The following is a 15269-nucleotide window of genomic DNA, read 5'->3' as shown; positions in this document are numbered from 1 at the left end:
CACAGTTTTATTTGAGACGACTTTACAACCATCAAGATGAATTGTCAGATTTAACAGAAGATCTCTTTGTTTCTTGGGACCTAGAACAAGCATCTCTGTTTTGTCCGAGTTTAAAAGTAGAAAGTTTTCAGCCATCCACTTCCTTATGTCTGAAACACAGGCTTCTAGCGAGGGCAATTTTGGGGCTTCACCATGTTTCATTGAAATGTACAGCTGTGTGTCATCCGCATAGCAGTGAAAGTTAACATTATGTTTTCGAATAACATCCCCAAGAGGTAAAATATATAGTGAAAACAATAGTGGTCCTAAAACGGAACCTTGAGGAACACCGAAATGTACAGTTGATTTGTCGGAGGACAGACCATTCACAGAGACAAACTGATATCTTTCCGACAGGTAAGATCTAAACCAGGCCAGAACTTGTCCGTGTAGACCAATTTGGGTTTCCAGTCTCTCCAAAAGAATGTGGTGATCGATGGTGTCAAAGGCAGCACTAAGGTCTAGTAGCACGAGGACAGATGCAGAGCCTCGGTCTGACGCCATTAAAAGGTCATTTACCACCTTCACAAGTGCAGTCTCAGTGCTATGATGGGGTCTAAAACCAGACTGAAGCATTTCGTATACATTGTTTGTCTTCAGAAAGGCAGTGAGTTGCTGCGCAACAGCTTTTTCAAAAAATTTTTTAGCACTAACATGTGAAGTAGAGATTACAGTGATGTGGAGGGACTAGTAACAGCACTAACATGTGAAGTAGAGATTACAGTGATGTGGAGGGACTAGTAACAGCACTAACATGTGAAGTAGAGATTACAGTGATGTGGAGGGACTAGTAACAGCACTAACATGTGAAGTAGAGATTACAGTGATGTGGAGGGACTAGTAACAGCACTAACATGTGAAGTAGAGATTACAGTGATGTGGAGGGACTAGTAACAGCACTAACATGTGAAGTAGAGATTACAGTGATGTGGAGGGACTAGTAACAGCACTAACATATGAAGTAGAGATTACAGTGATGTGGAGGGACTAGTAACAGCACTAACATGTGAAGTAGAGATTACAGTGATGTGGAGGGACTAGTAACAGCACTAACATATGAAGTAGAGATTACAGTGATGTGGAGGGACTAGTAACAGCACTAACATGTGAAGTAGAGATTACAGTGATGTGGAGGGACTAGTAACAGCACTAACATGTGAAGTAGAGATTACAGTGATGTGGAGGGACTAGTAACAGCACTAACATGTGAAGTAGAGATTACAGTGATGTGGAGGGACTAGTAACAGCACTAACATGTGAAGTAGAGATTACAGTGATGTGGAGGGACTAGTAACAGCACTAACATATGAAGTAGAGATTACAGTGATGTGGAGGGACTAGTAACAGCACTAACATGTGAAGTAGAGATTACAGTGATGTTTATTTATATTTTTTGTGACAGCATTATAATCTTGTAGCCGTTAACTAGTATTAAGCAAATAATATTTGATTAAACTAGTAGTATTTCATAAATCGTTACAACATAGAATCTCAAAGTGCTTGGACCTCCCAAGTGGCGCAGTGGTCTAAGGCTGTGCCACTAGAGATCTTGGTTCGAATCCAGGCACTGCCGTAGCCGGCCACGACCGGGAGAGCAGAGTTATGGGATGGGCCTACTTAAATTAGCTTTCGAAGATACTTTACTTAGGACAGTTAATCAGCCGTACCAGTGATATCAGCCGTACCAGTGATATCAGCCGTACCAGTGATATCAGCCGTACCAGTGATATCAGCCGTACTAGTGATATCAGCCGTACCAGTGATATCAGCCGTACCAGTGATTGTCCGGGAGGGGAGTTTATTCTCTCCACCTCGTGTTGAGATTCAAAGTTCCAACCGTTCTCAACGTGTAGCGGCGCTTCACCTTTTCTGGTCTGATGTGTTCATTCGTAACCCATCCTTTTATACACTCTGCTCGAAAGGGCCGGTTCCGCTCTCTGACCTCACTCTGAGCTTACTGTGCAAAGCTAATGGAAAACAATTATCTCTTATAGTGTTCTCAAATCACATCCCTCTCTTCCATAATTTTTCATATTACATGCACAACGTATAGGATGGAAACTTCCTACATGTAGTGGGAATACTTTCCAAATTACAGTATTTCCTTTATAACATTTCTAAAGACATCACAGAATAACAAACCAAATGACATTAGTGTTCTATAGATCGCCTCCGACCATTCCCCACGTTCTATGTTAGAAACATTGTTCCAGTATTCGCTTTTGAACGTGTTAAAAGTTTCAGCCGGAAAAAGTCTGTTAAACAAAGACATTCCTTTGGGGATCTTGAGAGGTAGATCCTGGCCTTCTTTGTTGATTTACGACAGGGCGTGAGCTGTAAAACACCTGGTTTTCTGAGCAATCTTTTTAATTATTAGGACATGTAAACACCTTAATCGGTGTTCCAGCGGTGTATTTGATCTGCGCATGTGCTAGCACCAGCCGAGCGAGCCTTCCTCTTTAGCGTGAGTGAAGTGATTTAGCAAACAACATAATGAATGCGTTCCATTTAATCCATTTCAGCCATTACAATGAGCCCATCCTCCTATAGCTCCTCCCACCAGCCTCCACTGCTTCAGGTAGCCTGATTTCAGATGTGTCCATGTAAACAGGATTATTAGGGAAATCGTTCTTCTTGCAAAGCATTTAAAGATTTTAATCAAACTATTATATTAATCTGACTATCCACAATAATCGCATAATTGTGTGCATGTAACCGCACTCAATGTTACAGTGAGGGAAAAAAGTATTTGATCCCCTGCTGATTTTGTACGTTTGCCCACTGACAAAGAAATGATCAGTCTATCATTTTAATGGTAGGTTTATTTGAACAGTGAGAGACAGAATAACAACAAAAAAATCCAGAAAAACGCATGTCAAAAATGTTATAAATTGATTAGCATTTTAATGAGGGAAATAAGTATTTCCGGGACAAACCGGGAACTAGACCATCAGGTGACATCCCAGGGACAAACCAGGAACTAGACCATCAGGTGACATCCCCGGGACAAACCGGGAACTAGACCATCAGGTGACATCCCCGGGACAAACCGGGAACTAGACCATCAGGTGACATCCCAGGGACAAACCGGGAACTAGACCATCAGGTGACATCCCCGGGACAAACCGGGAACTAGACCATCAGGTGACATCCCCGGGACAAACCAGGAACTAGACCATCAGGTGACATCCCAGGGACAAACCGGGAACTAGACCATCAGGTGACATCCCCGGGACAAACCGGGAACTAGACCATCAGGTGACGGCCCCGGGACAAACCAGGAACTAGACCATCAGGTGACATCCCAGGGACAAACCAGGAACTAGACCATCAGGTGACATCCCCGGGACAAACCAGGAACTAGACCATCAGGTGACATCCCAGGGACAAACCAGGAACTAGACCATCAGGTGACGTCCCCGGGACAAACTGGGAACTAGACCATCAGGTGACATCCCCGGGACAAACCAGGAACAAGACCATCAGGTGACATCCCCGGGACAAACCAGGAACTAGACCATCAGGTGACATCCCCGGGACAAACCAGGAACTAGACCATCAGGTGACATCCCCTAGACATACCGGGAACTAGACCATCAGGTGACATCCCCGGGACAAACCAGGAACTAGACCATCAGGTGACGGCCCCGGGACAAACCAGGAACTAGACCATCAGGTGACGGCTCCGGGACAAACCAGGAACTAGACCATCAGGTGACATCCCCGGGACAAACCAGGAACTAGACCATCAGGTGACATCCCCGGGACAAACCAGGAACTAGACCATCAGGTGACATCCCCGGGACAAACCGGGAACTAGACCATCAGGTGACATCCCCGGGACAAACCAGGAACTAGACCATCAGGTGACGGCTCCGGGACAAACCGGGAACTAGACCATCAGGTGACGGCCCCGGGACAAACCAGGAACTAGACCATCAGGTGACATCCTCGGGACAAACCAGGAACTAGACCATCAGGTGACATCCTCGGGACAAACCAGGAACTAGACCATCAGGTGATATCCCCGGGACAAACCGGGAACTAGACAAAACCTCCAGGGGACCATGGCATAATGTCCCGAGAACGTTAAGGGAACTTCAGAGGACCATGACACAACATCCCAAGAAAGTCCTAATAAACATCCTTGGGGTCGTCCCCGGGACCAACCGGGAACTAGACAAAACCTCCAGGGGACCATGACACAGCGTCCTGACGTCCTGGGAACGTCCTAATGACTCATTATCGTTTGGAGGGCAGGCACAACAAATTATGAGAATGGAAAGTGAATGGTGTCTCTAGTCTGCTTGAAGAACACATACAGTATGCAGTAATGATAATGAAACATTCTAATAGATTAGATGTCATCGTCAAACACGTATGTACATCTTTCATGAGCGACCATCATAAAGGAACAGGAGGCTATTCTACCTTGCTCAGTGACACTGAGGCGTCAACACTCCAGATTCTAAACCCTGCGTGGATGGGCTCAGTAAATCTGGTGTGGAATGTGTGAAGGTGGGTCAGTGTGCCAAGGGAGACGCTGTAGAAGGACAGAGTGCCGGCCGGGCCAGTCCAGATACACACCAACTCTGCGGGAGGAGGAGGAGGAAGGGACCGGTCTGGTGGTGGGCATGTTATTGTGTCTGGTATTGAAATAGTCTTTATAACAACTGAGACTCCAGGACTTGTCATTAAATCCCAGCCCACAATCATGACCTTCTCCTTGCCTGCGAATTCCACTGTATGTCACTGCAATATGTGCCTCAGGCCCATTCCACTCCACCTCCCAGTAACAGCGCCCAGTCAGACCCTCTCTACACAACGCTTGTTGCCAGAAGTCAAATCTCTCTGAGTGATCAGGATACGGCTGCACCTCCATCACCCGTGTCATCTTTCTGTCGTCCTCAGACAGAGAGAGCAGATTGTGTGCTGTATTTGGGTCCAAAGTGAGCTCACAGGCATCTGATGGAGACAAATACTTATCATTATTTAAGTTAAGACAACATACAGTACATACCTGTTTGCACCTCAAGTCTGGCTCTAGAGCTAGTATTTGTTTGGACAAGGTAAGCTGAAGTAGACTTGGGCCAAAAGTTCAAGACTTAAACATTACAAGTTTGGTCTTCACTGCATCCAAGACTTACATTTCTTAAGTGCTGATTTTGTCCAACACTCTTCACTATGGTCCACACTATGAGAAAGCAGAAACATACAGCGTTTTATGGGCATGTTAGTGTTTTTCCTTTTGTTCTGGAGGCAGCTCGGCAGAGTGGTCACTAGCTGGCACAGCCACAAAATCATCCAAGTGGGACAACCATATATCTCAGTCATAGTAAGTCCATTTTTCCTCAATAAAGCAGCTATCAGCAAAGTCGTGGGGGGGGTCGGGTGAGGTGTGGGGGGGGGGGGGGGGGGGGGGTATTTAAGATACTCTTAGAAGAGGTAGGGTTTCAGATGTTTTCGGAAGATGGGCAGGGACTCTGCTGTCCTAGCTTCAGGGGGAAGCTGGATCCACCATTGGGGTGCCAGGACAGAGGAGAGCTTGGACTGGGCTGAGTGGGAGCTGGAGGGCTAAGGGACCTGAGGTGGCAGAACGGAGTACTCGGGTTGGGTGTAGGGTTTGAGCATAGCCTGAAGGAAGGGTGGGGCAGTTCCTCTTGCTGCTCCGTAGGCAAGTACCATGCGTCTTGTAGTGGATGTGAGCTTCGACTGGAACCTTAACCCTAACCCTCAACTTAAATTAACTGTTTGTTTTCATGAATTTTTACAATATAGCCAATTTTGACTTTGCAGCTGGCCCATCTAGCGGAAATCACTCAGTCCTGCCTCCAGAACAAGATTCATGACAATAAACATCAACCTGCATTTTAGGGTTCGAGACACAAGATTTGATTCAGTAAAAAAAAAGGACCAGGTTTAGTTACAGTATATGGGTAACATCTGTTGTGTTTCTACCTGAGTTTCTCCAGTTTACAACGTGGATCCTCCAGTACAGCAGAAAGCAGCTTCACCCCTGTGTCTTTTGGGTAATTGTAGCTCAGATCCAGCTCTCTCAGGTGGGAGGGGTTTGACTTTAGAGCTGATGCCAGAAAACCACAGCCTTCCTCTGTGACTCCACAGAACGACAACCTGCAGAGCGGATTTCATTCTCAGAAATATACTTTATTGGTGGAAATGATACTTATCACAACTATTACCCATACTGCCATGTGTTATGATATGTGCCGTTTTGTCACACAACACAATGTCACAGATGTCTCAAGCAATTGGCATGCTGACTGCAGGAATGTCCACCAGAGCTGTTGCCAGAGAATTGAATGTACATTTCTCTACCATAAGCCGCCTCCAACGTCGTTTTAGAGAATTTGGCAGTACGTCCAACCTGCCTCACAACCGCAGACCACGTGTATGGTGTGGGTAAGCGGTTTGCTGATGTCAACGTTGTGAACAGAGTGACCCATGGTGGCGGTGGGCTTATGTCATGGACAGGCATAGGTTACGGACAGCGAACACAATTGCATTTTATCGATGGCAATTTGAATGCACAGAGATGCCGTGATGAGATCCTGAGGCCCATTGTAGTGCCATTAATCCGCCACCATCACCTCATGTTTCAGCATGATAATGCACGGCCCCATGTCGCAAGGATCTGTACACAACTCCTGGAAGCTGAGAATGTCCCAGTTCTTCCATGGCCTGCATACTCACCAGAAATTGTTGTTCCAGTTCCTGCCAATATCCATTAACTTCGCACAGCCATTGAAGAGGAGTGGGGACAACATTCCACAGGCCACAGTCAACAGCCTAATCAACTATATGTGAAGAAGATGTGTCGCGCTGCATGAGGCAAATGGTGGTCACACCAGATACTGACTGGTTTTCTGATCAACGGCCCTACCTTTTTAAAAAAGGTATCTGTGACCAACAGACGCATATCTGTATTCCCAGTCATGTGAAATCCATAAATTAGGTCCTAATGAATTTATTTCAATTTACTGATTTCCTTATATGAACTGTAACTCAGTAAAATCTTAGAAATTGTTGCATGTTGCGCTTATATTTTTGTTCAGTAATAGTTTCCGTTTTGTATATATTTATTTCCGTCACTACCAACTGAACAACAATAATCAGTTTGTGCTGGCCGACCACGAGGTCAAGCGAGACAGAGCGGACCCTGGACCGAGGTAACGTCGCTGTCTCCTGGGTACAAGCGGTCAACAGCTGGTCACATAAAATTACTTCTCATATTAACGCACACAATAACTCAGGGTACAGACCATGTAGCCAGGCCTAAGACCCCCTAGACATAATGAGTCAGGTTACAGACCATGTAGCCAGGCCTAAGACCCCCTAGACATAATGAGTCAGGTTACAGACCATGTAGCCAGGCCTAAGACCCCTAGACATAATGAGTCAGGTTACAGACCATGTAACCAGGCCTAAGACCCCTAGACATAATGAGTCAGGTTACAGACCATGTAGCCAGGCCTAAGACCTCTAGACATAATGAGTGCAGCAAAATCAGTAGGCTATTAATTGGTTTCTTACTCCAATGTCACATTCAGTTTACACACAAAAGGGGAAAATACTGACCTTAGTTTCTCCAGTTTGCAATGTTGATTCCCCAGTCCAGCAGAGAGCAGTTTCACTCCTGAATCCTGCAGGTCGTTGTCACTCAGGTCCAGCTCTTTCAGCTGGGAGGATTTTGAGCTGAGAGCTGAGGCCAACACCTCACAACTTCTCCCTGTGAGGTTACATTCATTCAGCCTTCAAAGTGGGGATAAAATAGTTCACACATAGTTAAAAATAAAATAATAATTTTCCAAACTTCATCAATTAGGAACCAAAACCAGATATATCCAGACATTTTAGCAATGGACTCAATTAGCACCCTAGATTAAATACAAAACATTAAGAACACCTTCCTAATATTGAGTTGTTTTGTACACTCAGTGTATATGTCCATTTCAAAACAGTGCAATTAGTTATCTTGATACATACAAAGCAATTTTGGAAGATTTGACCACTGGCAGCAGCCTCTGAAGAGCTTCCTCTGATCTGGAATATTTTTTCAGGTCAAACACATCCATCTCCTCTTCTGAAGTCAGCAACATAAAGGCCAGAGCTGACCACTGTGCAGGTGACAGTTTGGCTTCGGACAGACTACTGTTTAAGTAGCTTTGCATTTCCTTCACTACAGAATGGTCGTTCAGCTCATTCAAACAGTGGAACAGATTCATGCACCTCTCTGGAGAAGGATTCTCTGTGATCTTCTCCTTGATGTACTTGACTGTTTCTTCATTGGTCTGTGAGCTGCTTCCTGTCTGTGTCAGGAGGTTTTGTAGGAGAGTCTGATTGGACTCCAGTGAGAGGCCCAGAAGGAAGCGGAGGAACAGATCCAGGTGTCCATTCTCACTCTGTAAGGCCTTGTCAACGGCACTTCTATAGAGGATGGTTGCAGGAGTATCTTCAGACATTTGAAGATTTCTGTTGGTTTCTTCTTTAGCCATGAGATTTAATTTGTCGCAGATGAATGTGTGGAATACATATAAAGCAGCCAGAAACTCCTGAATGCTCAGATGCAAAAAGCAGTACACCTTCTCCAGGTACAGCCCACAGTCCTTTCGGAAGATCTGTGTGCACACTCCTGAGTACACTGAGGTGTCTGTGACATCAATGCCACACTCTCTCAGATCTTCCTCATAGAATATCAGATTGCCGTTCTCCAGCTGTTGAAAAGCCAACTTCCCCAGTTTCAGAATCATCTCTTTATCTGAATTCATCTGTGAATATGTCTCCGCTTTCTCGGTTCCCTCTGAGAATTTCTGATTTTTTATCAGAATGTTATGGATGAGAAAGTGTTCGTACATTTGAGTCAGAGTCCTGGGCATCTCTCGACTCTCTGCTTGAAGCAAGATTCCCTGTAAAACAGTGGCCGATATGGAACTGAATATTGGTATGTGGCACATGATGTAGAGGCTCCTTGATGACTTGATGTGTGTGAGGATTCTGTTGGCCAGTTTCTCATCACTGATTATTTTCCTGAAGTACTGCTCCTTCTGAGGGTCGTTGAACCCTCGCACCTCTGTCACCTGGTCAACACACTTAGGAGGGATCTGATTGGCTGCTGCAGGTCGAGAGGTTATCCAGAGGAGAGCAGAGGGAAGCAGATTCCCCTTGATGAGGTTAGTCAGCAACACATCCACTGAGGTTGATTCTGTGACATCACACCAGCTCTCATTTGTCTTGAAGTCTAGAGGCAGTCGGCACTCATCCAGACCATCAAAGACAAACAGAACCTTGTACTTGTCAAAGTTGGAAATTCCTGATTCTTTGGTTTCCATGAAAAAGTGATGAAGAAGTTCCATCAAGCTGTATTTTTTCCCTTTCATCAAATTAAACTCCCGAAAAGGCAGAGAGAAAATTAATTGGACATCATGATTTGCTTTTCCTTCAGCCCAATCCAGAATGAATTTCTGCACAGAGAGTGTTTTTCCGATGCCAGCGACTCCCTTTGTCAGCACTGTTCTGATTTTTTTGTCCTGTCCAGGTAAAGGTCGAAAGATGTCATTGCATTTGATTGGTGTCTCTTGTGTTGCTGTTCTCCTGGATGCAGCCTCGATCTGTCTCACCTCATGTTCATTATTGACCTCCCCACTTCCCCCCTCTGTGATGTAGAGCTCTGTGTAGATCTCATTGAGAAGTGTTGGGTTTTCTTGCTTTGCTATTCCATCAAACACACTTTCTCCTTAAGTTGGATTTGAGTTCACGTTGACACACAGCAAGTTCACCTAAAATACCTGACAATACAAAATATGACTTATGTTAATGTTTTACTACAGTAGGGTCAATTTAGTCTCAAATATGTATTTGCGGTTTTGCTTTATTTTACGGTCCCCTAATTATATTGAATTTACATAAGAAACTATACATTACAGTGTAACTACATAACTTTTCCCTAAGAATTTTTACTCTGTCATTACTTCTCGGTTCCGTTCAATGTAACAAATACTAGAAACTACTAACTAGAAAGTACGGATACAATTTCATATTATAAAATGGTAATTGGACTGTAAAATAAAGGGTTACTTAATGTAATGTATACCTATTATATATCTTTATGCGTTGCCTTGCAAAAGTATTCAGACCCCTTGGATTTCTTCACATTTTATTGTGTTAAAAAGTGGGATTAAAATGGATGTAATTGTCTTTTTTTTTGGTCAAAAATCTACACAAAATACTCTGTAATGTCAAAGTGGAAGAAAAAATATATTTTTCAAATATAAATAAAGAATTCATAACAAAAATATAGTCGAGTATTCAGCCCTTTCTTTAGGCCTGAATGAGTTCATGAGTAGAATGTGGCTTAACAAATCAGATAGTATGTTACATGGACTCACTGTGTGAAATAATAGGGGTTGACATGATTTTTGTAATGAATACCCCTTCCTCTGTCCCCCATACATACAACATCTGTAAGGTCCCTCAGTCAAGTATTGAATTTCAGGCACAGATTCAACTACAAAGACCAGGGAGCTTTTCAAACGCCTCACAAAGAAGGGCATTGACTGGTAAATGGGTAACAATAACAATTTAGACATTGAATATTCATGCTGTGAATTATGTATTAAACCACCCAGACACATCAAAGACACAGTCGTCCTTCTGAAATGAGCTGCAAGACAGGAATGGAACTGCTTAGGGATGTTACCATGAGGCCATTGGCGATTTTAAAACAGCTACAGAGTTCAACGGCTGTGATGGGAGAAAACTGAGGATGGATCAACAACATTGTAGTGACTCCACAATAATGACCTAAATGACAGAGTGAAAAGAAGAAAACAAATATACAGAATAAAAATAATATATGTATGCAACAAGGCACTAAAGTAATACTGCAAAAAAACACAGCTAAGGAAAACACTTTTTGGCCTAAATGCAAAGCCTTATGTTTGGGGCAAATCCAACACAACACATCACTGAGTAACTGCCTCCTTATTTTCAAGCATTGTGGTGGCTGCATCATGTTATGGGTATGCTTGACATCAGAAAATACTGGGGAGTTTTTCAGGATGATAATAAACAGGATGGAGCACAGGCAAAATCCTAGAGGAAAACCTGCTTCAGTCTGCTTTACACCAGACACTGGGAGAGGAATCCACCTTTCAGTAGGACAATAACCTACAACACAAGGCCAAATCTACACTGGAGTTGCTTACCAAGACGACAGTGAATGTTCATGAGTGGCCAAGTTACAGTTTTGAGTTAAATCTGCTTGAAAATCTATGGCAAGTTTTGAAAATTGCTGTATAGCTATTATAAACTTGACCAGACTCAAAGCTAGGCATATGGACTCCCTCTTAAGGTCAATCTGAACTGCTTTATTTCCTGTTTTACAGTGTTGAGTCCCTTACTGCCTCATCGGCAACTCCATCTAGAACTAACCCATCAATCTGGTTCTAGAACTAACCCATAACTCTGGTTCTAGAACTAACCCATCACTCTGGTTCTAGAACTAACCCATCACTCAGATTACCACAATAGCCATGATCCCCAACATCTTGACAGAGCTTGAAGAATTTGAAAAGAATAATGGGAAAAGCTATTTTCCACTTTGATTTTGTGTAGAAAAAAAAGAAATTACAACCATTTTAATCCCACTTTGTAACACAATAAAATGTGATGAAATCCAAGGGGTCTGAATACTTTTGCAAGGCATTCGGAAAGTATTCAGACCCCTTCCCTTTTTCAAAAAAAGATTACGTCACAGCCTTATTCTAAACTGGACTAAATACCATTTTTTTCTCAACAATCTACACACAATACCCCATAATGACAAAGCGAAAACAGGTTTTTAGAAATGTTAGCAAATGTATTAAAAATAAAAAACTGAAATACCTTATTTACATAAGTATTCACACCCTTTGCTATGAGACTCGAAATTGAGCTCAGGTGCATCCCGTTTCCATTGATCATCCTTGAGATGTTTCTACAACTTGATTGGAGTCCACCTGTGGTAAATTCAATTGATTGGACATGATTTGGAAAGGCACACACCTGTCTGTATAAGGTCCCACAGTTGACAGTGCATGTCAGAGCAAAAACCAAGCCATGAGGTCGAAGAAATTGTCCGTAGAGCTCCGAGACAGGATTGTGTCGAGGCACAGATCTGGGGAAGGGTACCAAAAAATTTCTGCAGCATTGAAGGTCCTCAAGAACACAGTGGCCTCCATCATTCTTAAATGGAAGAAGTTTGGAACCACCAAGACTCTTCCTAGAGCTGGCCGCCCAGCCAATCTGAGCAATCGGTTGAGAAGGGCCTTGGTCAGGGAGGGGACCAAGAACCCAATTATCACTCTGAAAGGGCTCCAGACTTCCTCTGTGGGGATGGGAGAACCTTCCAGAAGGACAACCATCTCTGCAGCACTCCACCAATCAGGCCTTTATGGTAGAGTGGCCAGACGGAAGCAACTCCTCAGTAAAAGGCACATGACAGCCCGCTTGGAGTTTGCCAAAAGGCACCTAAAGGACTCTCAGACCATGAGAAACAAGATTCTCTGGTCTGATGAAACCAAGACTGAACTCTTTGGCCTGAATGTAAAGCGTCATGTCTGGAGGAAACCTGGCTCCATCCCTACGGTGAAGCATGGTGGTGGCAGCATCATGCTGTGGGGATGTTTTTCAGCGGCAGGTACTGGGAGACTAGTTAGGATAGAGGGAAAGATGATCGGAGCAAAATACAGAGAGATCCTTGATGAAAACCTGCTCCAGAGCGCTCAGGACCTCAGACTGGGGGCGAAGGGTCACCTTCCAACAGGACAACGACCCTAAGCACACAGCCAAGACAACGCAGGAGTGGCTTCGGGACAAGTCTCTGAATGTCCTTGAGTGGCCCAGCCAGAGCCCGGACTTGAACCCAATCGAACATCTCTGGAGAGACCTGAAAATAGCTGTGCAGCAACGCTCCCCATCCAACCACACAGAGCTTGAGAGTATCTGCAGAGAAGAATGGGAGAAACTCCCCAAATACAGGTTTGCCAAGCTTTTAGTGTCATACCCAAGAAGACTCAAGGCTGTAATCGCTGTCAAAGGTGTTTCAACACAAATACTTATGTAAATGTCATATTTCAGTTTTTATTTTTTTGAAATTTGCACAAATGTCTAAAAACCCATTTTTGCTTTGTCATTATGGGATATTGTGTGTAGATTGATGAGGGGAAAAAAACTATTTAATCAATTTTAGAATAAGGCTGTAACGTAACAAAATGTGGAAAAAGTCAGCCAAACGGCAGCCCTGCCACTAGGTTTGCAAAACAGACGAAACAGAGAAGTTTAACCACTCTAAAATGCTTAGATGGCGCTATGAATGTAATGACTGATAGTCCATGATGTAAAAATGACAACTTTTCATTTTTCAAGCTTTTTCATTTTCCATTTTTATAGCTTTTCTACAATATGAATCAAACGTTATTTTGACATGAAAGTGTTAGAAACCAAGAGAGACCTTACCTTGATTAGTGTGTGTACCTTACCTCCTGTCAGGGCGGGTAAAGCTTATTTTCACTTGTGAAACGTTTCAATTGTTTTCTGACTTCCTCATGGGATTAAAGTTCAACCACAGCAGAGTTTCAACCACTCACGTTATAACATGCCCTTGGCCAAGGGTCCTAAAACGTTCTGGGGCCAGGAACCCCTTTTGTGATAGCAAATTCATCAGGGACCCCCTCATAATCAGAACACAACTGGAGTGAGATAAAACAAAAAGAGCATACAAGGAGTTCTACTATGACTTTGGCAGTGCATGGCCGGACGAACCAAGTCTCGAGCCCTGGGAAGGACATTTTAAAGCCTCATCTCTTAGCGTCGGAGAGAACATTTTGCAGTTTTCAAACAAATTTCCTGCAATTCTACACGTTTTGTCATGGGGACAGAGATTTGTTGTTGCTTTCAAGCTGCAATATGTCACTTTCTGGGCGACCTGATAAAAATGCACATAGAAATGTGAATTATAGATCTGCCATTCTCATTGAAAGCAGGTCTAAGAAGCGGTAGATCTGTTCTATGTGCGCTATTTCTATGCTTCCTGTTCTTAAGTTTAGTTTTTGCTTTATTTTCGGTTTTGTACACCAGCTTCAAACAGCTGAAAATACAATATTTTTGGTCATGGAAAATATATTTCACAGCGGTTTAGATGGTACAATGACTTTATAAAATGAATGCTTGTTTTTTTTCACAAACTGAAATTAGGGGAACTATTTGATTTTTAGCAATTCACATTTTTTGGCGATAAGGCAGAGAGAAAACTTAGACGTTTAAAAGCTTAAATTACAGTGCATTCATGTTTTTAAAAAAAATAATGTTTTTATTGAGTTGACAAATGTATAATTGATGGAGTACTGTGGATACCAATATCCCTGTGAGCCTCCCATGTTGCCCGGGAGTAAGAATATCCAAAATCTGTTTAATTAATGTTGTTGTTAGTAATATTCTTTCTTTTTTTATAATGTAAAAAATCAATAAAAAACAGGGGTCTGTGGACCCCACTTTGAGAACACCTGCCCTAGGCCACAGCAGAGTTCCAACCACTCAGGTGATAACACACCCTAGGCCACAGCAGAGTTCCAACCACAGGTGAGAACACACCCTAGGCCACAGCAGAGTTCCAACCACAGGTGAGAACACACCCTAGGCCACAGCAGAGTTCCAACCACTCAGGTGATAACACCTGCCCTAGGCCACAGCAGAGTTCCAACCACTCAGGTGATAACACCTGCCCTAGGCCACAGCAGAGTTCCAACCACTCAGGTGATAACACACCCTAGGCCACAGCAGAGTTCCAACCACAGGTGAGAACACACCCTAGGCCACAGCAGAGTTCCAACCACAGGTGAGAACACACCCTAGGCCACAGCAGAGTTCCAACCACTCAGGTGATAACACCTGCCCTAGGCCACAGCAGAGTTCCAACCACTCAGGTGATAACACCTGCCCTAGGCCACAGCAGAGTTCCAACCACTCAGGTGATAACACCTGCCCTAGGCCACAGCAGAGTTCCAACCACTCAGGTGATAACACCTGCCCTAGGCCACAGCAGAGTTCCAACCACTCAGGTGATAACACCTGCCCTAGGCCACAGCAGAGTTCCAACCACTCAGGTGATAACACCTGCCCTAGGCCACAGCAGAGTTCCAACCACTCAGGTGATAACACCTGCCCTAGGCCACAGC

At 43.8% G+C, this 15269-nt stretch overlaps 1 protein-coding gene and 1 pseudogene across 2 annotated transcripts in view; both read right to left on the bottom strand.

Annotated features, from left to right (window-relative positions):
* The window catches only part of LOC311111085 (dnaJ homolog subfamily B member 12-like), a 248254-nt gene that overhangs the window by 150973 nt on the left and 82012 nt on the right, over positions 1 to 15269 (bottom strand). The gene's annotated exons all lie outside the window — the stretch shown is intronic.
* On the bottom strand, positions 5994 to 11516 carry LOC311111067 (NLR family CARD domain-containing protein 3-like; annotated as a pseudogene). Its single transcript has 4 exons — positions 11513 to 11516; positions 8044 to 9833; positions 7636 to 7809; positions 5994 to 6171 (listed from the first exon to the last, which is right to left on the bottom strand). The product of its transcript is annotated as an NLR family CARD domain-containing protein 3-like (transcript).

This window comes from Coregonus lavaretus, assembly GCF_964263955.1.
Source record: "Coregonus lavaretus genome assembly, contig: SUPER_36_unloc_1, whole genome shotgun sequence".
Lineage (NCBI taxonomy): Eukaryota > Metazoa > Chordata > Actinopteri > Salmoniformes > Salmonidae > Coregonus > Coregonus lavaretus.
Note: the sequence above shows the minus strand (reverse complement) of the source record. Positions and strands in the feature narration are given on the sequence as shown.